The sequence below is a fragment of the Stegodyphus dumicola genome, chromosome X1 (genome assembly GCF_044657685.1).
Source record: "Stegodyphus dumicola isolate Sdum_Otavi_A_Nest chromosome X1, ASM4465768v1".
In the NCBI taxonomy this organism is placed as follows: domain Eukaryota; kingdom Metazoa; phylum Arthropoda; class Arachnida; order Araneae; family Eresidae; genus Stegodyphus; species Stegodyphus dumicola.
Genome location: NC_140780.1, coordinates 67,741,326 through 67,767,129, shown reverse-complemented (window position 1 = coordinate 67,767,129; position 25,804 = coordinate 67,741,326). Strand labels below are relative to the sequence as shown.

General features: G+C 31.5%; 2 long non-coding RNA genes across 4 annotated transcripts in view; one reads left to right on the top strand and one right to left on the bottom strand.

Moving 5' to 3' along the window:
- The window catches only part of LOC146993172 (uncharacterized), an 880,419-nt gene that overhangs the window by 524,050 nt on the left and 330,565 nt on the right, over nucleotides 1–25,804 (top strand). The window contains exons 1-5 of one of the 3 annotated variants that reach the window (XR_015038636.1): nucleotides 2,096–2,298; nucleotides 2,874–2,991; nucleotides 11,700–11,799; nucleotides 17,840–17,939; nucleotides 24,007–24,106. The exons of the other annotated variants lie outside the window; for them this stretch is intronic. This is a non-coding gene — a long non-coding RNA (uncharacterized LOC146993172). Of the gene's footprint in view, nucleotides 1–2,095; nucleotides 2,299–2,873; nucleotides 2,992–11,699; nucleotides 11,800–17,839; nucleotides 17,940–24,006; nucleotides 24,107–25,804 lie in introns of those variants that run through there. 3 annotated transcript variants of the gene reach the window in all.
- LOC146993174 (uncharacterized) overlaps nucleotides 1–25,804 on the bottom strand; it is a 382,674-nt gene that overhangs the window by 106,512 nt on the left and 250,358 nt on the right. The window lies entirely within an intron of this gene.

Here is a 25,804-nt window from a genome sequence, read left to right as displayed (position 1 = left end):
AATTTTCCCTTATTAGATGAACCCCTCTTTTGATGTAATTATTCTATCTCTGATGATGCGGAGTTAAAGGCCTAGCCTAGCGCACTCCGTAAATTAACTTCCTTGATCCTTGATTACGTGATTGGCTGAAAGTAGAGTGAGTCTGGTGATTTTGCATATTTGGGGAATTGTTTGTTGTTTCTTCATTAATTTTTTCAATATCTATATTTCCTGGTCTTTTGGGGCATTCCTTACTGCAAGATGCATGTCCTCCTCCACAGAGGATACATTTCGCAGGAAATTCTTTACCCGTTTGAGGGCACTGGAAGGATTTGAGATTCTCGGCGCATCTGACGTTTTGTCAACGAACGTTTCTTCTTAACACGTGTTCCTCAATTTCCTGTACAGGCGGTCACAAAAGTATTTGATTACCGGTACGCTATCAGAAAATGGCAAAATGGCGTTTTTTCTCTCTATCTCTCTCGTATTATTCCATCCTAGATTTTCTTCTTTCCCCATCTTGGAAAAGACTGAAAAATGGTCACTATCTCTCTTTGAATTGGGACACCATTTTGAGAAAAGAGGACAACATCACCTTGGAAAACGGATATGACCCAAGGACGTTAGAATATAAGGAGGAGGGTTCGCAGTTTCCTCCTCTATCGGGAAATGAAACTTCACCAAACAAGCGGCGTCCATGTTTATAACTTCAAAACATTGCATTACGTCAGTGAAAAGTACGTGTTTTTAAGCTGTTCCGTGCATGTATTTTCCACTAAATATATGTAAAATTTATAATGAAATTTTACATATTTTATATATGATATCTTATAAAGATGATAATACCCGTAATTTATTACGTACAGAAAATCATTAAGAAATAGTTCGAAATCTAAATGCATGTGCATAACATTAAAGCCTTTAAAAATAGAATTTGTTTAGGTTTTATTAGCAACCTGTTGGGTGTACTTTCCAGTTTTTCCTTTAAGAAGTGATATTTCTGATTTATTCACAGTATTGTAAAATTTTAAAGAATCATTTAAAATATATTTAACCTGAAATTAATAGCGGATAATTATCTAAAAAAATAGTCACAGGTTGCATTTTTTTTTAAATGAAAGTTTTAAACTCTTTTCACAACTAACAATCTTATAACAACAAGAATATAAATATTAGTAAAATAAAACAGATTTATGTGAATTCAGTGATTTCAGTTTATGCGCGTTTCATATTTAAGAATCTGAAAGAAATTGCCTTGAATTAAGCTAAATTCGAGAAATATACCTATATTTTTGGATACATCTTTACACATGTTCAGTTGTGTAAATATTTTACTTACTTTTATTGCTATACTGCCCACAAATTTGTAAATTTATGCAAAAACATTTTAACAACAGAAAAGTTAGTTTATCTTGATCAAATGCACAAATTATATTCTTAACAGTTCAAAAATTTTATATTGAATAATAATTAATACATAAAGAAAAGCATTACTTTATTTAATACCTTTAAAAACCATAAAATTAGTAACAATTGGTGTCTAATTTTTCATGAAAATTATCAAACGAATTACCTAAAACGTTCAAATTATACAGTTTAAATCCTAGCATACATCATTGTGTGTTAAGGAAAAAAGATTCTAGCTATAAACAGAAACATTAAAATGTATTTAACATATTTTGATTATTATTAAGTCCCTTTTTTACATCTGGAAAAAAAAAAAACATGACATTGTGATATTTTTTTACCATAGTTATCAAATTACATAAAAAAAAGAAAATCAATACTTACGCGTGAAAAGTAATCCCAGGAATCTTTTTCAAAAATCTTTTTGTGCATCCATATACAACACAAGATGACATGCTTCAAAAAGAAAAGAAAAAAAAATATTCCAATTACAGACTTCCTTCACAAGTCACAGCGATAACAGGAACATGGCCGCCAGGCCTCACCGTTTGAGTTGAACCTTCCCGCCTTCTATTCTAACCTCCTTCATATGACCAAAGAATATGTATTGTTGTTGCATAGACATTCTTTGATATGACCGCTCACCACGCCCAAAGAATCTCCTACCCCTCTCCCTCTCTTTGAATTGGGACGCCATTTTGGGAAAAAGCGGACAACTCCATCTTGGAAAAACGGCATTGGAAATGTTTTGGCTTGCTGTATTTAAGTCGGGGTGGAATCCAGTCAGCTAGGCATGTTCTTTTCCTCGGTGAAATATTGCTGTCATTTCGTTGAAAGTGACCTGGTAATATTTCAGGATAAACCCTCGTACGTTGGGCTAAGCTGTCACCTCTCATGCATGAGAGTACCTAGGTAAAGAACTTAAAATTAGAAACGTTTCTTACATTAAAATTCTGATTGAAATACTTCTTTTAAGTTATGTGACATAACTTTCCAAAGTGTCACTAATTGTGTGTGTGTGAATTAAGGTAGTTTAATATATAACACCTGCTTCAAAAATAACAGTAAAGTTTATTTTGTTTATTTGTCATTTAAAATTACCGGCTTATTGTCTTTCGGTGCCATCTTTCTACCATCGCCGAAATTATTTACTCTTCTTGAAGATCATTATCCCATTTATTCTGTGTATCCGTAATAACTGTATAATTTGTTTTTCTTTCATTGTTCATGTTGTACCCATACATTAAAAACACCATTCGCTTACTGTACTTCTGTCGTATTAGGAAAATTTTCTTTTCTGTCGACTGCAGTCATGATTTTAGTAACAATGTAGAACATTGCTGGAATTTAAAACAAAGAAGGCTACTTTTGAAGTTTTATAAATTAAGAAACCATATTAGATATTTCTCTTTGTGTATAATTATTCTTTAATTTCAAGGTAGTTAAAATCTAATGATTCCTTCCCTCCACCCCTTGACCTCTTCTAGTGTAATTTGTCATCATTTTTGTGCACTCTTGGATTGCAGAACATTACATCATGAAAGAAAAAGAACGAAGATGAAAAGAACGGAGAAATAGTGCAGAGCAAAAAGACATCTGTGGCTGGTAATTCTTGTTTTATATTAACTTTATTTTCACTAGAAATGCTTGAATGTTATAATTTGTAGTTCCCTTTTCACATGTTGCTTTATATTGGATTTTTACTAGTTATTTATTTTATGTGAATGCTTCGCATTATGTTTTAATGTTTAGGGTAGCATTTATGCATTAATTTCTTAGGTTTTGAATTCCATATTGAAGTGTTTGATTTGGTGCTTTCTTTGTATTGTATTTTAATATTCGAAGTCAGGTTGAACTGTTAATCACACTATAATTATGAGAAGTCTGAGATTTGTTAGAGTTCTGTTGCTTCTTAGTGGTTTCAAAATTACTGCTGTAGTGTAATTTTTTCCCAAGTGGCCTCCTTTCGCATTACTATAAAATTCTGAGGGTACACTTTTAGCTTTCAGAAACTATTTATTTACAATCTTAGAATGTATAATCGCAGAGAACTGAAATACCAGCATAGTTCTATTTTTCAAATCTGTATGCAAAGTGTTGCCAATTACAAGTTACTAAATATTAAATGTTACCATTTACAAATTATTAAATATTACATCTTCCGTTTTTTTAAAGAGTTCAAAAGTTTTAATAATCTAAAATCAGTCGAAATACCTGGCCGGCTTTCTAATCAGTCTCCCACTTCTAGTTCTTAGCTCACCGTTCCTTGTTTCTGAGTTAGCAGAGTTTGGTAGTTGATCTTCTAAACTTTGCCCTTGAGAATATCTGGAATCATATCCTTTTACATCTGTTTTCTGTGTATTAACTCCTTCTTCTGTTCCTCTGATATTCTCATCAACAGCTGAACTGTTTTCTCTAATATCTTTTCTATTTCTTCTCAATACTGATCCACCTGATCTAAGTATATATGATCTAGGCGTCTCATGCACTTCTTCTACAACTGCTGGTTTCCAGCGATTATCGTGATATATCCGAACACAATCTCCTTTATTTAGTGATGGTAATGTTTTTGTATGACGATCATAATATGACTTCTGTTGAGTTCTTTCTTGGTTGATTTTTTCTTTTACATTTCTCACAACTTGAGGTTTAAGTAATTCTTCATATGTAGGAAGAATTGTTCTTGTTCTACTCATAAGTCGTTGAGCTGGTGATCCTAGCATCTCATGTGTTGGAGTTTTCCTATGAGCTAACAAAACTAAATAAGGATCAGCATGATCTGCTTGAGCTTTCTTTAACAATTTCTTCGCCGTTTGTACTGAACGCTCTGCTAATCCGTTCGACTGTTGATGGTATGAACTGCTTGTTATATGTTTAAATTGGTATTTCTTTGCAAATTCTGAAAATTCTTTACTTGCAAACTGAGGTCCATTATCAGATATCACTATCAATGGTATACCGTATCTTGCAAAATGAGATTTCATGTAACTGATCACTGTGTGACTTCGAGTATCCGGTAGTTTGGAGATTTAAAAAAAGTTGGAATAGTAATCTACAATTAATAAATATACATCTTTGTTAATCTCAAATAAATCTGTCGCAACTACGGTAAATTGGGAATTTCATGTGGTATCATAGGCTCTCTTATGTTTTTGTTCTGGTATTCATTACATATAGAACATTTTGAAATTTTATCTTCTATCTGCTTGTTCATAAGTGGCCGAAACAAAACATCTCTAGCTCTTTTCTTACATTTTTCTATACCAAAATGACCCTCATGAATTAAATTTAACATTTCCTTTTGCATAGATAAAGGAATAATTACCCTTCCTCCTTTGAAAAATAAGTCATTTTCCATTGTCAACTCTATCTACAATTAATAAATATATCCCAAATACTTTACAAAGTCCCAAAATACTTTGACTTGAGGTTCTACCTGATGTTTCCTTTCTGGCCAGCCTCTCAGAATATATTTCTTTAAGCACTGTAGTGTAGCATCACATTCACTTTCTTTCTTCAATGCATAAATTTTGTCATCAGATGCTGGAATCAGTGTACAAATTTCTGTATCTTCATCATTATCTTCTGTTGTATTCAAATTTGCTCTACTCAAAGTGTCTGCTATTAATAAAGTCTTTCCCCTTTTTGTATCATACATCTAGATCATATTTTTGTAAATTTAACAGCATTCTTTGCAATTGCTGTGGTGCTTTAAAAAGAGGTTTCTTAGTTATGCTTTCTAATGGTCGATGATCAGTTTCAACTGTAATACGTTTGCCATATATATATTGATGAAATTTAGAACATCCAAAAGTAATAGCTAAAAGCTCTTTTTCTATCTGAGCATAATTTTTCTGACTTTTTGTTAGAGCTCTGGAAGCATAAGCAATTGGATGGTTTTCTTGTAGTAAAACAGCACCTAATCCTTCAGAACTTGCATCTACTGAAAGAGTTACATCCTTATTAACATCATAGAATTTTAATACGGGTGCTTTTGCAATCAAATCTTTAAGTGTTTCGAAAGCTTTTTGATGCTTTTCAGTCCAGTGCCAGAGGACATTTTTCTCAAGTAACTGTCTTAATGGTGCAGTAATAGTACTTAAGTTAGGAATAAATTTGGCTAAATAATTAATCATTCCCAAAAATCTTTGTAGCGAAGGCACATCTGTAGGTTCTGGTATTTTAACAATTGCTTCCACTTTAGAAAAATCAGGTTTTAGTCCATTTTCACTTAACTCGTGCCCTATATAATTCACACGATTAACTTTTTATTTTACATTTAGCCTTATTGAACTTCAAATTAATTTCTCGTGCTCTCTGGAGTACTTTTTTAAGTCGTAGCTCATGTTCCTTTTCATTAGATCCCCATATTAAGATATCATGTATAATACATTCAACGCCTTCTAGACCTTCTATTATTTGGCTTAATTTTCTTTGGCAAATTTCTGGAGCTGAACATATGCCAAAAGGTAATCTTTTAAATTTGTATCTGCCAAAAGGTGTAATGAATGTACACAAATTACTACTTTCTTCGTCAAGCTGGATTTGCCAAAAAGCACTATTAGCATCTAAAACAGGAAATATTTTTGCGTTAGGCATTCTAGTGACAACTTCGTCAATGGTTAACATCGGATAATGTTCTCGTTTTATAGCTTTATTTAAATCTCTAGGATCTAAACATATTCTTATTTTGTTCGGTTTGACAACTGTGACCATTGAATTTACCCATTCAGTTGGTTCTGTTACTTCCTCAAAACCATTTAAATTTTCCATTCTTTGTAATTCTTTCTTAACTTTATCACGTATAGCTATGGGTATTTTTCTTGGAGGATGAATGACTGGTGTTACATCTTGTTTTAACTGGATTTTATATTCTCTATTCAAACAACCTAAGCCTTCAAATACATCTTTGTATTCCTCCAGTAAGTCTTCAGTGTAAACAAACATTACTTTCTGAATCAAACCTAGTTGCAAACATGATTTTAATCCTAATATAGAAGGTACTTCTTTGTCAATAACTTCTGTCAATAATTCCACAACATAATTATTTTTTCCATATTGGCAGTTAAGTACTACTTTTCCTAAAGTATCCATTTTATTCCCAGAGAATGTAACTAATCTTTTAATTTTAGACTTCTGTATCGGAACATTTAGCAATTTCACTTTGGTTTTAGAAATAACATTGCACATTGCTCCAGTATCTAACTGCAAATTTAGTTTACTTTTATTTACATTAACGTCAACAGTCCATTTCTCTTACTTGTTATCTGAATTAAGGTTTAATGTGCCAACATAAAATTCTAACTCTTCCTCAGAGTCATGATTTATTAATTTAATTTGTCTATCTTTTTTGTTTACCTTGACTGCTTCATTTTTTATTATATTGCTTTTACACTGACTCGCGAAATGATTTGCCTTTTTGCATTTATGACAGATTTTTCCATATGCTGGACACATTCGATACTCATGAGATGTTCCACATTTAGAACAAATTTTTGTCTTTTGTTTATCGGTATTTACCTCTTTGTAAGTATTCTTATTATGTTTACTTAGTTTCTTTTTCACTAAGTTTACAGCAGTTTCCTCATCTTTTATGATTTTCATTTGATGTGCACTTATTTCAGCAGATCTGCATATATCAAGAGCTTTTTCTAATGTTAATTCTGTTTCATGTAACAATCTTGCTCTCACTATATCATCTTTAATACCACAAACAATTTTATCCTTTATTAAACTATCCGTTAATTGTGCAAACTCGCATGTTCTAGCTTTATTTCGAAGGTCAGTTACGTATTCATCTATGGTTTCTGACGCGGTTTGATTTCTAGTAAAGAATAAATGTCTTTCATATGTAATATTTTTCTTAGGAATACAATATTCCGTAAATTTTGTTTTAATTTCACTTAATTTAATTTCTTTACCCTCTTCTATAGGAAATGTATTATATATTTCAAGACCACAAATTCCTATTACATGAAGAAAAGTATTAACTCTTACCTTCTCTTCTTCATTATGTAATTCTCTAGCTACTTCATATATTTCAAATGATTGCAGCCATCTCTGCCAATTCCAAGCTAGATTTCCATCAAATTTCATCGGCTCTGGTGGTTTTAAACTTTCCATTTTGAAAGCAAAACACTCCTGACACCATATAAAATTAATCAATTAAAGCAATTGAGGGTACACTTTTAGCTTTTAGAAACTATTTATTTACAATCTTATAATGTATAATCACAGAGAACTGCAATACCAGCATAGTTCTATTTTTCAAATCTGTATCCAAAGTGTTGTTAATTACAAGTTACTAAATATTAAATGTTACCATTTACAAATTATTAAATACTACAATTACGAGGAGGAGGCTAAGCATTTTCCTCTCTGTCTGGCCCAATACTTTCCTTGCCTAATGTGGTCTTCTCTTCCCAATAGGTCAGTGTAATTGCACTTCCTGTGTATAAACCAATTTTGTTTCAGTTTTTTCCGAATTTAGATTCTCCCTATGAAGTGCTGTTTCTCTTAAAACCATTGAAAGTTAAATGTTGAACAAAAAAGAAATGTAAATAAAAATTTAATGAGTACTGATAAAGAAAGTTAGTGGGGCCAAATTGTCTTCTGTTAAGGCTGCTCAAAATGTGTTTTTATTAGTTGTTTTAAGCATACTTTATTATATTTTTCCCTTAATCTCAACTATTTTGGCATATTGGGAAGTTTTATGAACCTATTTGCGAAGATCTATTTAAAATTGATTCCACAAATAAAAATTCGTTTTGAAATAAAATCAGATATGTTTTATTATTATCGAAGTAAAATTCTGCAGAATAACTTTCCACTTTGTTTTGCAAAGCACTCTGAAAGTTTCTTTTGGACTTCTTTCCGTTCTCTTGGCAAATGCATGACAGAATTATATTTTGAGAAAGCTGATGTCTTTTGCTTATAAGAATGATTGATGCAACTGTGTGGGTGTCGCTGTAAAAAGCACATGTTTCCTAGTGTCCTGTTTCTTCCTTAATTGGGTCATTCTCCGCTAGATCAGACATTGCTTTTGTGTTATTTAACAATTCCTTCATCTTATCTTCAGTTAAAAGCTCTTCTTCATAATGAGCACTTTTATTATCAAGGGGTTTTATAAGACCCCAATTCTTCTTTTGTAATTTTCTGATTCATTGTTTGAATTCTCTGTCTTCCATATGTGAAAATTCTTTGGCATCGTTTCCTTTTGAGATTTGTAAGAATTTTTGGACTTCATTTTCAGTCGATGGAAATTGTTTAAAGTAGCAGATAAATTCTTTCCGGTGTTGATGGATAAATGTAGCACCACGTATCAATAAAATTCTAGCAGTGGACAAATTAAAGGGGATCCTTTAAGGTACTGCTATACGCGAAATCACGCTTTACAATTCTGCGCTCAGCAAGTACCGGCGGTATTAAAAATGATAGACTACGAAACATGACTTGAAGAATCGTATGAGTTATGTGGAATGCAGATTGGGAGTTTAGTCGTGATAGGTAAACAGTCTATACAGATGACAAGAAATAATAAAAATTTAGATGGGTGTACTATAATGTATTTTACTCCTGGACCATGGATTAGTCATAAACAGTACTTGTGTAAAAACAGATTAAAGTATATGAATTCCCTGTTTAAGAAAGGAATTTCTCTAAGACAGTATGCAGTCTGTATCGTAGCTGGAATCGCGAGGTGTTCTGTCTTCAGGGAAACAAAATCTGTTATTCTGTAATTTTTCCTGAAAATGTGTGTTTAAATTTTGTTACCTAGGTAACCTATTTTTAACTCTTTCTATATGAAAATGAAACCAAATACAGACAAAGAAATAAAATTGCATTCCTTCCCTTGGTGCAGTTATTAACATTTTTAACTTAATGGGAGCCAATTTTAAGTTTATAAAATTTTGGATAGCTGCAATTATATATTGCACTTTTAATATTTTAGTTATAAGTGCATTACACAAAGTATAAAAATGTGTGGTATAATATGTTAAAGAAAAGATATACTCTTTGTATTATTTACAAAAAAATTCAGCAAGATGAAAATTAAATACAGGGAAATCATATTTTAATGTGAAATTTAGCTTTGTATTTCTTCTGAGAGTTTTTTTTCTTCCTCTGGTACATGCTATGTTATGGCTAAATCCATGCAGTCGTCCGGATGTGTGTTTGTTATTCTCTATCTGAACACTGATTTTCACAAGTTTGTTGTTGAAAATCCTCTTTCACATTTTTAAGTAGATCGAAAGCAGGAATTTATCTTTTTAAAAGTTTAACAGTTCATGATTTTTCTGATCTAGGACTATTCAAATTGCTTTTTGTGATATTCTTCATCTTAATTAGGATGAAAATCAGTTATTTCCATTTCTAGATCAGTAGAATTGTTAACATATTTGCAATCTTTTACCATTTTTTATAAATACTAGTCTTATGTAATGGGTTTGAAGTGAATGTAGTAGTTGGCCTAATTTTAAATACACTCAAAACATCTAATTTAGAAACTAATTTAAGCTCGATGAGATTTTCCAAATGTTTGTTTCAGTTTTCTTGTATTTCACGCTTTAGTTTTCCAGATTTTCAAAGTGGCAAAACGACATTGCATTATGGTAAAAATGTATATTCCTTATATTTGTGTAATATTTTTACAAAATTTATTTTGATTTAAAATGAATTTAAAATAACCTTAAATTCAAACACTTTAGTTCTCTTCCCTGCTCAAGTTTAAGATATTAGTTATTATGTCTGTAAGAATGACTAAATCGTAGAACTAATTATGGTCAATAATTTCTTGATGAGTTTCGTTTCTGGATTCTTAAAATTCTTCTATCAAACTTTTGTAACAGAAGCTGGAATGGACCCCAGGCAGCCAGACAGAATGTCCCTTCCCTGAGTGAAAATTTCTATCATTTCACTGAAAGTGACATTATAATATTTCAGAATAAACCCTCGTAACACTAATAAATATATGTAGATTTTTTTTAAATGTTGATATAATGCGTGTTTGGTTCTTACAATATTTTGAGCTATTATATTACTAATTCTGTATGTGAGTTAAGACAGTTTAATATAGAACACCTGCTTCAAGCCTAAAAGTAAAGTATATGAATTGCGTTTTACCTTTCGTGTGTTTTGAGACGTGCGTTCTATTCTACAATTTACGGAATTTCTCGGTACTGGACATCTCACATAGCTGACAAAATTTCATTCCTATGTTTAGGTTTCATAGTACAATAAGTTGAGCATCCCTCCATTAGTATATGACTTTGATTCCTTCGAAAGAAAAAAAGAGTATCTTAGTTTTGTTGAATTTTTGGTCAAAATTTTAGTATATAGGTAATTGCAATAGCTCATTCATGAAATTTTATTTAAATTTTTTGCAACATTTCAAAATGGTATATCATTCAATGGCATTTGATGTGTTTTGGCTTGCTGTATTAAAGCTGGGCTCGAACCCGGGCAGCTAGACAATATGTTCTTTCCTTGAGTGAAATATTGCTATAATTTCATTAAAGTGACGTGGTAATATTACAGGATAATTTCTTGTACATTGCACTAAGCTGTCCTCTCTGATGGATGAGTGTACATAAGTAAAGAACTTAAAATTAGAAACGGTTCTTGCGTTAAAATTCTGAATGAAATATTTATTTTATGGTTTATGACTTTTGTTTCCAAGATGTTTTTCGAAATCTGTTTGTAAAATGGTGTTTTTGAGCCCTTTCTTAAAAATAAAAAAAAAAAAAAAAGCTATAAAAGTATATATGTATAGCTCTTTTAATGTCAATATATTGTGAGTTTGATTCTTACTCTTTTTTTTATCTGTTACGTCAGAAATTCTGTGTGTGAATTAAGATAGTTTAATACATAACACCTGCTTCAAAGCTAACAGTAAAGTTTATTTTGTTTATTTGTCATTTAAAATTACCTGCTTATTGACTTTCGGTGCCATCTTTGTACCAGCGCTAAAATTATTTACTTTTCTCGAAGATCATTATCCCTTTTATTCTCTGTATCTGTAATAACTGTGTAATTTTTTTTTCTTTCATTGTTCATGTTGTGCCCATACATTAAAAACCTCTTTCGCTTACTGTACTTCTGTCGTATTAGGAAAATCATTTGCTTTTCTATCGACTGCAATCATGATTTTTGTAACAATGTAGCACATTGCTGGAATTTAAAACAAAGAAGGCTACTTTCAAAGCTTTATATATTAAGAAACAATATTAGATATTTCTCTTTGTGTATAGATATTCTTTAATTTCAAAGTAGTTAAAATCTAATGATTCCTTCCCCCCCTTGGCCTCTTCTAGTGTAATTTGTCATCATTTTTGTGCACTCTTGGATTGCAGAACATATCATGAAAGAAAAAGAACGGAGAAATAGTGCAGAGCAAAAAGACGTCTGTGGCTGGTAATTCTTGTTTTATATTAACTTTATTTTCACTAGAAATGCTTGAATGTTATAATTTGTAGGTCCCTTTTCACATGTTGCTTTATATTGGAGTTTTACTACTTATTTATTTTACGTGAACGCTTCACATTATGTTTTAATATTTAGGGTAGCGTCTATGCATTAATTTCTTAGGTTTTGAATTCCATATTGAAGTGTGTGAATTGGTTCTTTCTTTATATTGTATTGTAATATTCGAAGTGAGGTTGAACTGTTAATCACACTATAATTATGAGAAGTCTGAGATTTGTTAGAGTTCTGTTGCTTCTTAGTGGTTTCAAAATTACTGCTGTAGTGTAATTTTTTCCCAAGTGGCCTCCTTTCGCATTACGAGGAGGAGGCTAAGCATTTTCCTCTCTGTCTGGCATAATATTTTCCTTGTCTAACGGGGTCTTCTCTTCCCAACAGGTCAGTGTAATTACTCTGCCTGTGTATAAAACAATTTTGTTTCAGTTTTTTCCGAATTTAGAGTCTGTCTATGAAGTGCTGTTTCTCTTAAAACCATTGAAAGTTAAATGTTGAACATAAAAGAAATGTAAATAAAAATTTAATGAGTACTCGTAATGAAAGTTAGTGGGGCCAAATTGTCGTCTGTTAAGGCTGCTCAAAATGTGCTTTTTATTAGTTGTTTTAAGCATACTTTATTAAATTTTTCCCTTAGTCTGAACTATTTTGGCATATTGGGAAGTTTTATGAGCCTATTTGCGAAGATCTATTTAAAATTGATTTCACAAATAAAAATTCGTTTTGAAATCAAATCAGAGATGTTTGATTATTATCGAAGTAAAATTCTGCAGAATAACTTTCCACTTTGTTTTGCAAAGCACTCTGAAAGTTTCTTTTGGCCTTCTTTCCGTTCTCTTGGCAAATGCAATGCAGAAATATTTTTTGAGATAGCTGATGTCTTTTGCTTATAGGAATGATTGATGCAACTGTATGCGTGCCGCTGTAAAGAGCACATGTTTTTTCTTGAATTGGGTAATTCTTCGCTAGAAGATCAGACATTGCTTTTTGTGTTATTTAAGAATTTCTTCATCTTATCTTAAGTTAAAAGCTCTTCTTCATAATGAGCGCTTTTATTATCAAGGGGTTTTATAAGACCCGAGTTCTTCTTTTGTAATTTTCTGATTCATTGTTTGACTTCTCTGTCTTCCATATGTGAAAATTCTTTCGCATCGTTTCCTTTTGAGATTTGTAAGAATTTTTGGACTTCATTTTCAGTCGATGGAAATTGTTTAAAGTAGCAGATAAATTCTTTCCGGTGTTGATGGATGAATGTTGCACCACGTATGAATGAAATTCTAGCAGTGGACAAATAAAATGGGATCCTTTAAGGTACTGCTATACGCGAAATCATGCTAAGTCTGCGCTCAGGAAGTACCTGCCGTATTAAAAATGATAGACTACGAAATATGACTTGAAGAATGGTATGAATTATTTGGAATGCAGATTGGGATTTTAGTCGTGATAGGTAAACAGTCTTTACAGATGACCGGAAATAATAAAAATTTAGATGGGTGTACTATAAAGTGTTTTACTCCTGGACCATGGATTAGTCATAAACAGTACTTGTGTAAAAACAGATTAAAGTATATGAATTCCCTGTTTAAGAAAGGAATTTCTCTATGACAGTATGCAGTCTGTATCATAGCTGGAATAGCGAGATGTTATGTCTTCAGGGAAACAAAATCTGTTATTCTGTAATTTTTCCTGAAAATGTGTGTTTAAATTTTGTTACCTAGGTAACCTATTTTTAACTCTTTCTATATGAAAATGAAACCAAATACAGACAAAGAAATAAAATTGCATTCCTTCCCTTGGTGCAGTTATTAACAACTTTAACTTAATGGGAGCCAATTTTAAGTTTATAAAATTTTGGCTGGCTGTAATTATATATTGCACTTTGAATATTTCAGTTATAAGTGCATTACAGAAAGTATAAAAATGTGTGGTATAATATCTTAAAGAAAATGTATACTCTTTGTATTATTTACAAAAAAATTCAGCAAGATGAAAATTAAATACAGGGAAATCATATTTTAATGTGAAATTTAATACAGTCAAAAGTCGTTAATTCGGACACCCATAATCCGGACTGATCTATAATCCGGACCTCAAAGCTAAAAACTTTCTGCGCATGCGCCGCGTTGACACATGCGCATAGGCGTTTACGCGTTCGCGTAAGACCTTTTACCACTGCGCATATGTGTGTGCGCAAGCGCAGAATACGTTTTCGCGTGCGCGTTTTATGTATAACGGACGGCATAATCTAAAATTATCTAGTTATCTATTTCAGTTAATGTTGATGATTGCGTTGTAACTTAATCTTCAAATTGGATCCGGATTATTAATTTTTGCAGACTGTAATAGCAATTTTATAAAAGTAAACTTGAACTTTCGATTATGTCAAATAGAATTTCCGATTCTGGAGCTCCCAAAGGATCATACAAAACGAAACTATGTTTCGATGTTCATCAAACAAAAAGTGGAATTGCTGCAAAAAATGGATAAAGACATGAAGAATGTGACAGAGAGGTTGGTGAAAACGAAAAAAATTTCGATTGACAAGTTCTTCGGTATTCTCGGCACAACAATTAACGGAACTTGAACAGCAGAACTTTGTAACTGAACAAGAAATTGTGTCTGTTTATAGAATTAGAGAGAAAGTATTATCACATAAAACGAAGCAACTTAAAACAACTTACATTGAAAGAAATGTTTAATAAAGTAAACAAATAAATATTAAGCTTTTCTTTTTGTAAATTTTGATACCCTTTAAATTATAATCGTTCTTTATTTCATAAATTAAGGTTTCATATTTTTAATTATAGAATTTCTGCATGCCATCTTACGAGATTTAAACTGATGATCTATAATCCGGAATCGCCGAACTCCCGACGAGTCCGGATTAACGACTTTTGACTGTATTGCATTTTTTCTTCATTTTCAGTCGATGGAAATTGTTTAAAGTAGCAGATAAATTCTTTCCGGTGTTGATGGATGAATGTTGCACCACGTATGAATGAAATTCTAGCAGTGGACAAATAAAATGGGATCCTTTAAGGTACTGCTATATGCGAAATCATGCTAAGTCTGCGCTCAGCAAGTACCTGCCGTATTAAAAATGATAGACTACGAAATATGACTTGAAGAATGATATGAGTTATTTGGAATGCAGATTGGGAGTTTAGTCGTGATAGGTAAACAGTCTATACAGATGACCGGAAATAATAAAAATTTAGATGGGTGTAGCATTTTACTCCTGGACCATGGATTGGTCATAAACAGTACTTGTGTAAAAACAGATTAAAATATATGAATTCCCTGTTTAAGAAAGGAATTTCTCTATGACAGTATGCAGTCTGTATCATAGCTGGAATAGCGAGGTGTGTCTTCAGGGAAACAAAATCTGTTATTCTGTAATTTTTCCTGAAAATGTGTGTTTAAATTTTGTTACCTAGGTAACCTATTTTTAACTCTTTCTATATGAAAATGAAACCAAATACAGACAAAGAAATAAAATTGCATTCCTTCCCTTGGTGCAGTTATTAACAACTTTAACTTAATGGGAGCCAATTTTAAGTTTATAAAATTTTGGCTACCTGCAATTATATATTGCACTTTTAATATTTCAGTTATAAGTGCATTACACAAAGTATAAAAATGTGTGGTATAATATCTTAAAGAAAAGGTATACTCTTTGTATTATTTACAAAAAAATTCAGCAAGATGAAAATTAAATAATGGGAAATCATATTTTAATGTGAAATTTAGCTTTGCATTTCTTCTGAGATTTTTTTTTTCTCCCTCTGGTACATGCGATGTTATTGCTAAATCCATGCAGTCGTCCGGATGTTTGTTTGTTATTCTGTATCTGAACATTGATTTTAACAAGTTTATTGTTGAAAATCCTCTTTCACATTTTTAAGTAGATCAAAAGCAGGAATTTATCTTTTTAAAAGTTTAACAGTTCATGATTTTTCTGATCTAGGACTATTCAAATGGCTTTTTGTGATATACTTCATCTTAATTAGGATGAAAACCAGTTAATTCTATTTCTGGATCAGTAGAATTGTTAACATATTTGCAATCTTTTACCATTTTTCTTAAATACTAGTTTTATGTAATGGGTTTGAAGTGAACGTAGTAGTTGGCCTAATTTTAAATACACTCAAAACATCTAATTTAGAAACTAATTTAAGCTCGATGAGATTTTCCAAATGTTTGTTTCAGTTTTCTTATATTTCACGCTTTAGTTCTCCAGATTTTCAAAGTGGCAAAATGTACATTGCATTATGGTAAAAATGTATATTCCTTATATTTGTGTAATATTTTTACAAAATTTATTTTGATTTAAAATGAATTTAAAATAACCTTAAATTCAAACACTTTAGTTCTCTTCCCTGCTCAAGTTTAAGATATTAGTTATTATGTCTGTAAGAATGACTAAATCGTAGAACTAATTATGGTCAATAATTTCTTGATGAGTTTCGTTTCTGGATTCTTAAAATTCTTCTATCAAACTTTTGTAACAGAAGCTGGAATGGACCCCAGGCAGCCAGACAGAATGTCCCTTCCCTGAGTGAAAATTTCTATCATTTCACTGAAAGTGACATTATAATATTTCAGAATAAACCCTCGTAACACTAATAAATATATGTAGATTTTTTTTAAATGTTGATATAATGCGTGTTTGGTTCTTACAATATTTTGAGCTATTATATTACTAATTCTGTATGTGAGTTAAGACAGTTTAATATAGAACACCTGCTTCAAGCCTAAAAGTAAAGTATATGAATTGCGTTTTACCTTTCGTGTGTTTTGAGACGTGCGTTCTATTCTACAATTTACGGAATTTCTCGGTACTGGACATCTCACATAGCTGACAAAATTTCATTCCTATGTTTAGGTTTCATAGTACAATAAGTTGAGCATCCCTCCATTAGTATATGACTTTGATTCCTTCGAAAGAAAAAAAGAGTATCTTAGTTTTGTTGAATTTTTGGTCAAAATTTTAGTATATAGGTAATTGCAATAGCTCATTCATGAAATTTTATTTAAATTTTTTGCAACATTTCAAAATGGTATATCATTCAATGGCATTTGATGTGTTTTGGCTTGCTGTATTAAAGCTGGGCTCGAACCCGGGCAGCTAGACAATATGTTCTTTCCTTGAGTGAAATATTGCTATAATTTCATTAAAGTGACGTGGTAATATTACAGGATAATTTCTTGTACATTGCACTAAGCTGTCCTCTCTGATGGATGAGTGTACATAAGTAAAGAACTTAAAATTAGAAACGGTTCTTGCGTTAAAATTCTGAATGAAATATTTATTTTATGGTTTATGACTTTTGTTTCCAAGATGTTTTTCGAAATCTGTTTGTAAAATGGTGTTTTTGAGCCCTTTCTTAAAAATAAAAAAAAAAAAAAAAAGCTATAAAAGTATATATGTATAGCTCTTTTAATGTCAATATATTGTGAGTTTGATTCTTACTCTTTTTTTTATCTGTTACGTCAGAAATTCTGTGTGTGAATTAAGATAGTTTAATACATAACACCTGCTTCAAAGCTAACAGTAAAGTTTATTTTGTTTATTTGTCATTTAAAATTACCTGCTTATTCACTTTCGGTGCCATCTTTGTACCAGCGCTAAAATTATTTACTTTTCTCGAAGATCATTATCCCTTTTATTCTCTGTATCTGTAATAACTGTGTAATTTTTTTTTCTTTCATTGTTCATGTTGTGCCCATACATTAAAAACCTCTTTCGCTTACTGTACTTCTGTCGTATTAGGAAAATCATTTGCTTTTCTATCGACTGCAATCATGATTTTTGTAACAATGTAGCACATTGCTGGAATTTAAAACAAAGAAGGCTACTTTCAAAGCTTTATATATTAAGAAACAATATTAGATATTTCTCTTTGTGTATAGATATTCTTTAATTTCAAAGTAGTTAAAATCTAATGATTCCTTCCCCCCCCTTGGCCTCTTCTAGTGTAATTTGTCATCATTTTTGTGCACTCTTGGATTGCAGAACATATCATGAAAGAAAAAGAACGGAGAAATAGTGCAGAGCAAAAAGACGTCTGTGGCTGGTAATTCTTGTTTTATATTAACTTTATTTTCACTAGAAATGCTTGAATGTTATAATTTGTAGGTCCCTTTTCACATGTTGCTTTATATTGGAGTTTTACTACTTATTTATTTTACGTGAACGCTTCACATTATGTTTTAATATTTAGGGTAGCGTCTATGCATTAATTTCTTAGGTTTTGAATTCCATATTGAAGTGTGTGAATTGGTTCTTTCTTTATATTGTATTGTAATATTCGAAGTGAGGTTGAACTGTTAATCACACTATAATTATGAGAAGTCTGAGATTTGTTAGAGTTCTGTTGCTTCTTAGTGGTTTCAAAATTACTGCTGTAGTGTAATTTTTTCCCAAGTGGCCTCCTTTCGCATTACGAGGAGGAGGCTAAGCATTTTCCTCTCTGTCTGGCATAATATTTTCCTTGTCTAACGGGGTCTTCTCTTCCCAACAGGTCAGTGTAATTACTCTGCCTGTGTATAAAACAATTTTGTTTCAGTTTTTTCCGAATTTAGAGTCTGTCTATGAAGTGCTGTTTCTCTTAAAACCATTGAAAGTTAAATGTTGAACATAAAAGAAATGTAAATAAAAATTTAATGAGTACTCGTAATGAAAGTTAGTGGGGCCAAATTGTCGTCTGTTAAGGCTGCTCAAAATGTGCTTTTTATTAGTTGTTTTAAGCATACTTTATTAAATTTTTCCCTTAGTCTGAACTATTTTGGCATATTGGGAAGTTTTATGAGCCTATTTGCGAAGATCTATTTAAAATTGATTTCACAAATAAAAATTCGTTTTGAAATCAAATCAGAGATGTTTGATTATTATCGAAGTAAAATTCTGCAGAATAACTTTCCACTTTGTTTTGCAAAGCACTCTGAAAGTTTCTTTTGGACTTCTTTCCGTTCTCTTGGCAAATGCAATGCAGAAATATTTTTTGAGATAGCTGATGTCTTTTGCTTATAGGAATGATTGATGCAACTGTATGCGTGCCGCTGTAAAGAGCACATGTTTTTTCTTGAATTGGGTAATTCTTCGCTAGAAGATCAGACATTGCTTTTTGTGTTATTTAAGAATTTCTTCATCTTATCTTAAGTTAAAAGCTCTTCTTCATAATGAGCGCTTTTATTATCAAGGGGTTTTATAAGACCCCAGTTCTTCTTTTGTAATTTTCTGATTCATTGTTTGACTTCTCTGTCTTCCATATGTGAAAATTCTTCGGCATCGATTGCTTTTGAAATTTGTAAGATTTTTCTGACTTCATTTTCAGTCGATGGAAATTGTTTAAAGTAGCAGATAAATTCTTTCCGGTGTTGATGGATGAATGTTGCACCACGTATGAATGAAATTCTAGCAGTGGACAAATAAAATGGGATCCTTTAAGGTACTGCTATACGCGAAATCATGCTAAGTCTGCGCTCAGGAAGTACCTGCCGTATTAAAAATGATAGACTACGAAATATGACTTGAAGAATGGTATGAATTATTTGGAATGCAGATTGGGAGTTTAGTCGTGATAGGTAAACAGTCTTTACAGATGACCGGAAATAATAAAAATTTAGATGGGTGTACTATAAAGTGTTTTACTCCTGGACCATGGATTAGTCATAAACAGTACTTGTGTAAAAACAGATTAAAGTATATGAATTCCCTGTTTAAGAAAGGAATTTCTCTATGACAGTATGCAGTCTGTATCATAGCTGGAATAGCGAGATGTTATGTCTTCAGGGAAACAAAATCTGTTATTCTGTAATTTTTCCTGAAAATGTGTGTTTAAATTTTGTTACCTAGGTAACCTATTTTTAACTCTTTCTATATGAAAATGAAACCAAATACAGACAAAGAAATAAAATTGCATTCCTTCCCTTGGTGCAGTTATTAACAACTTTAACTTAATGGGAGCCAATTTTAAGTTTATAAAATTTTAGCTGGCTGTAATTATATATTGCACTTTGAATATTTCAGTTATAAGTGCATTACAGAAAGTATAAAAATGTGTGGTATAATATCTTAAAGAAAATGTATACTCTTTGTATTATTTACAAAAAAATTCAGCAAGATGAAAATTAAATACAGGGAAATCATATTTTAATGTGAAATTTAATACAGTCAAAAGTCGTTAATTCGGACACCCATAATCCGGAATGATCTATAATCCGGACCTCAAAGCTAAAAACTTTCTGCGCATGCGCCGCGTTGACACATGCGCATAGGCGTTTACGCGTTCGCGTAAGACCTTTTACCACTGCGCATATGTGTGTGCGCAAGCGCAGAATACGTTTTCGCGTGCGCGTTTTATGTATAACGGACGGCATAATCTAAAATTATCTAGTTATCTATTTCAGTTAATGTTGATGATTGCGTTGTAACTTAATCTTCAAATTGGATCCGGATTATTAATTTTTGCAGACTGTAATAGCAATTTTATAAAAGTAAACTTGAACTTTCGATTATGTCAAATAGAATTTCCGATTCTGGAGCTCCCAAAGGATCATACAAAACGAAACTATGTTTCGATGTTCATCAAACAAAAAGTGGAATTGCTGCAAAAAATGGATAAAGACATGAAGAATGTGACAGAGAGGTTGGTGAAAACGAAAAAAATTTCGATTGACAAGTTCTTCGGTATTCTCGGCACAACAATTAACGGAACTTGAACAGCAGAACTTTGTAACTGAACAAGAAATTGTGTCTGTTTATAGAATTAGAGAGAAAGTATTATCACATAAAACGAAGGAACTTAAAACAACTTACATTGAAAGAAATGTTTAATAAAGTAAACAAATAAATATTAAGCTTTTCTTTTTGTAAATTTTGATACCCTTTAAATTATAATCGTTCTTTATTTCATAAATTAAGGTTTCATATTTTTAATTATAGAATTTCTGCATGCCATCTTACGAGATTTAAACTGATGATCTATAATCCGGAAAAATCGATAATCCGGAATCGCCGAACTCCCGACGAGTCCGGATTAACGACTTTTGACTGTATTGCATTTTTTCTTCATTTTCAGTCGATGGAAATTGTTTAAAGTAGCAGATAAATTCTTTCCGGTGTTGATGGATGAATGTTGCACCACGTATGAATGAAATTCTAGCAGTGGACAAATAAAATGGGATCCTTTAAGGTACTGCTATATGCGAAATCATGCTAAGTCTGCGCTCAGCAAGTACCTGCCGTATTAAAAATGATAGACTACGAAATATGACTTGAAGAATGATATGAGTTATTTGGAATGCAGATTGGGAGTTTAGTCGTGATAGGTAAACAGTCTATACAGATGACCGGAAATAATAAAAATTTAGATGGGTGTAGCATTTTACTCCTGGACCATGGATTGGTCATAAACAGTACTTGTGTAAAAACAGATTAAAATATATGAATTCCCTGTTTAAGAAAGGAATTTCTCTATGACAGTATGCAGTCTGTATCATAGCTGGAATAGCGAGATGTTATGTCTTCAGGGAAACAAAATCTGTTATTCTGTAATTTTTCCTGAAAATGTGTGTTTAAATTTTGTTACCTAGGTAACCTATTTTTAACTCTTTCTATATGAAAATGAAACCAAATACAGACAAAGAAATAAAATTGCATTCCTTCCCTTGGTGCAGTTATTAACAACTTTAACTTAATGGGAGCCAATTTTAAGTTTATAAAATTTTGGCTACCTGCAATTATATATTGCACTTTTAATATTTCAGTTATAAGTGCATTACACAAAGTATAAAAATGTGTGGTATAATATCTTAAAGAAAAGGTATACTCTTTGTATTATTTACAAAAAAATTCAGCAAGATGAAAATTAAATAATGGGAAATCATATTTTAATGTGAAATTTAGCTTTGCATTTCTTCTGAGATTTTTTTTTTCTCCCTCTGGTACATGCGATGTTATTGCTAAATCCATGCAGTCGTCCGGATGTTTGTTTGTTATTCTGTATCTGAACATTGATTTTAACAAGTTTGTTGTTGAAAATCCTCTTTCACATTTTTAAGTAGATCAAAAGCAGGAATTTATCTTTTTAAAAGTTTAACAGTTCATGATTTTTCTGATCTAGGACTATTCAAATGGCTTTTTGTGATATTCTTCATCTTAATTAGGATGAAAACCAATTATTTCTATTTCTAGATCAGTAGAATTGTTAACATATTTGCAATCTTTTACCATTTTTCTTAAATACTAGTCTTATGTAATGGGTTTGAAGTGAACGTAGTAGTTGGCCTAATTTTAAATACACTCAAAACATCTAATTCAGAAACTAATTAAAGCTCGATGAGATTTTCCAAATGTTTGTTTCAGTTTTCTTATATTTCACGCTTTAGTTCTCCAGATTTTCAAAGTGGCAAAATGTACATTGCATTATGGTAAAAATGTATATTCCTTATATTTGTGTAATATTTTTACAAAATTTATTTTGATTTAAAATGAATTTAAAATAACCTTAAATTCAAACACTTTAGTTCTCTTCCCTGCTCAAGTTTAAGATATTAGTTATTATGTCTGTAAGAATGACTAAATCGTAGAACTAATTATGGTCAATAATTTCTTGATGAGTTTCGTTTCTGGATTCTTAAAATTCTTCTATCAAACTTTTGTAACAGAAGCTGGAATGGACCCCAGGCAGCCAGACAGAATGTCCCTTCCCTGAGTGAAAATTTCTATCATTTCACTGAAAGTGACATTATAATATTTCAGAATAAACCCTCGTAACACTAATAAATATATGTAGATTTTTTTTAAATGTTGATATAATGCGTGTTTGGTTCTTACAATATTTTGAGCTATTATATTACTAATTCTGTATGTGAGTTAAGACAGTTTAATATAGAACACCTGCTTCAAGCCTAAAAGTAAAGTATATGAATTGCGTTTTACCTTTCGTGTGTTTTGAGACGTGCGTTCTATTCTACAATTTACGGAATTTCTCGGTACTGGACATCTCACATAGCTGACAAAATTTCATTCCTATGTTTAGGTTTCATAGTACAATAAGTTGAGCATCCCTCCATTAGTATATGACTTTGATTCCTTCGAAAGAAAAAAAGAGTATCTTAGTTTTGTTGAATTTTTGGTCAAAATTTTAGTATATAGGTAATTGCAATAGCTCATTCATGAAATTTTATTTAAATTTTTTGCAACATTTCAAAATGGTATATCATTCAATGGCATTTGATGTGTTTTGGCTTGCTGTATTAAAGCTGGGCTCGAACCCGGGCAGCTAGACAATATGTTCTTTCCTTGAGTGAAATATTGCTATAATTTCATTAAAGTGACGTGGTAATATTACAGGATAATTTCTTGTACATTGCACTAAGCTGTCCTCTCTGATGGATGAGTGTACATAAGTAAAGAACTTAAAATTAGAAACGGTTCTTGCGTTAAAATTCTGAATGAAATATTTATTTTATGGTTTATGACTTTTGTTTCCAAGATGTTTTTCGAAATCTGTTTGTAAAATGGTGTTTTTGAGCCCTTTCTTAAAAATAAAAAAAAAAAAAAAAAAAAAAGCTATAAAAGTATATATGTATAGCTCTTTTAATGTCAATATATTGTGAGTTTGATTCTTACTCTTTTTTTTATCTGTTACGTCAGAAATTCTGTGTGTGAATTAAGATAGTTTAATACATAACACCTGCTTCAAAGCTAACAGTAAAGTTTATTTTGTTTATTTGTCATTTAAAATTACCTGCTTATTGACTTTCGGTGCCATCTTTGTACCAGCGCTAAAATTATTTACTTTTCTCGAAGATCATTATCCCTTTTATTCTATGTATCTGTAATAACTGTGTAATTTTTTTTTTCTTTCATTGTTCATGTTGTGCCCATACATTAAAAACCTCTTTCGCTTACTGTACTTCTGTCGTATTAGGAAAATCATTTGCTTTTCTATCGACTGCAATCATGATTTTTGTAACAATGTAGCACATTGCTGGAATTTAAAACAAAGAAGGCTACTTTCGAAGCTTTATATATTAAGAAACAATATTAGATATTTCTCTTTGTGTATAGATATTCTTTAATTTCAAAGTAGTTAAAATCTAATGATTCCTTCCCCCCCCCTTGGCCTCTTCTAGTGTAATTTGTCATCATTTTTGTGCACTCTTGGATTGCAGAACATATCATGAAAGAAAAAGAACGGAGAAATAGTGCAGAGCAAAAAGACGTCTGTGGCTGGTAATTCTTGTTTTATATTAACTTTATTTTCACTAGAAATGCTTGAATGTTATAATTTGTAGGTCCCTTTTCACATGTTGCTTTATATTGGAGTTTTACTACTTATTTATTTTACGTGAACGCTTCACATTATGTTTTAATATTTAGGGTAGCGTCTATGCATTAATTTCTTAGGTTTTGAATTCCATATTGAAGTGTGTGAATTGGTTCTTTCTTTATATTGTATTGTAATATTCGAAGTGAGGTTGAACTGTTAATCACACTATAATTATGAGAAGTCTGAGATTTGTTAGAGTTCTGTTGCTTCTTAGTGGTTTCAAAATTACTGCTGTAGTGTAATTTTTTCCCAAGTGGCCTCCTTTCGCATTACGAGGAGGAGGCTAAGCATTTTCCTCTCTGTCTGGCATAATATTTTCCTTGTCTAACGGGGTCTTCTCTTCCCAACAGGTCAGTGTAATTACTCTGCCTGTGTATAAAACAATTTTGTTTCAGTTTTTTCCGAATTTAGAGTCTGTCTATGAAGTGCTGTTTCTCTTAAAACCATTGAAAGTTAAATGTTGAACATAAAAGAAATGTAAATAAAAATTTAATGAGTACTCGTAATGAAAGTTAGTGGGGCCAAATTGTCGTCTGTTAAGGCTGCTCAAAATGTGCTTTTTATTAGTTGTTTTAAGCATACTTTATTAAATTTTTCCCTTAGTCTGAACTATTTTGGCATATTGGGAAGTTTTATGAGCCTATTTGCGAAGATCTATTTAAAATTGATTTCACAAATAAAAATTCGTTTTGAAATCAAATCAGAGATGTTTGATTATTATCGAAGTAAAATTCTGCAGAATAACTTTCCACTTTGTTTTGCAAAGCACTCTGAAAGTTTCTTTTGGACTTCTTTCCGTTCTCTTGGCAAATGCAATGCAGAAATATTTTTTGAGATAGCTGATGTCTTTTGCTTATAGGAATGATTGATGCAACTGTATGCGTGCCGCTGTAAAGAGCACATGTTTTTTCTTGAATTGGGTAATTCTTCGCTAGAAGATCAGACATTGCTTTTTGTGTTATTTAAGAATTTCTTCATCTTATCTTAAGTTAAAAGCTCTTCTTCATAATGAGCGCTTTTATTATCAAGGGGTTTTATAAGACCCGAGTTCTTCTTTTGTAATTTTCTGATTCATTGTTTGACTTCTCTGTCTTCCATATGTGAAAATTCTTCGGCATCGATTGCTTTTGAAATTTGTAAGATTTTTCTGACTTCATTTTCAGTCGATGGAAATTGTTTAAAGTAGCAGATAAATTCTTTCCGGTGTTGATGGATGAATGTTGCACCACGTATGAATGAAATTCTAGCAGTGGACAAATAAAATGGGATCCTTTAAGGTACTGCTATACGCGAAATCATGCTAAGTCTGCGCTCAGGAAGTACCTGCCGTATTAAAAATGATAGACTACGAAATATGACTTGAAGAATGGTATGAATTATTTGGAATGCAGATTGGGAGTTTAGTCGTGATAGGTAAACAGTCTTTACAGATGACCGGAAATAATAAAAATTTAGATGGGTGTACTATAAAGTGTTTTACTCCTGGACCATGGATTAGTCATAAACAGTACTTGTGTAAAAACAGATTAAAGTATATGAATTCCCTGTTTAAGAAAGGAATTTCTCTATGACAGTATGCAGTCTGTATCATAGCTGGAATA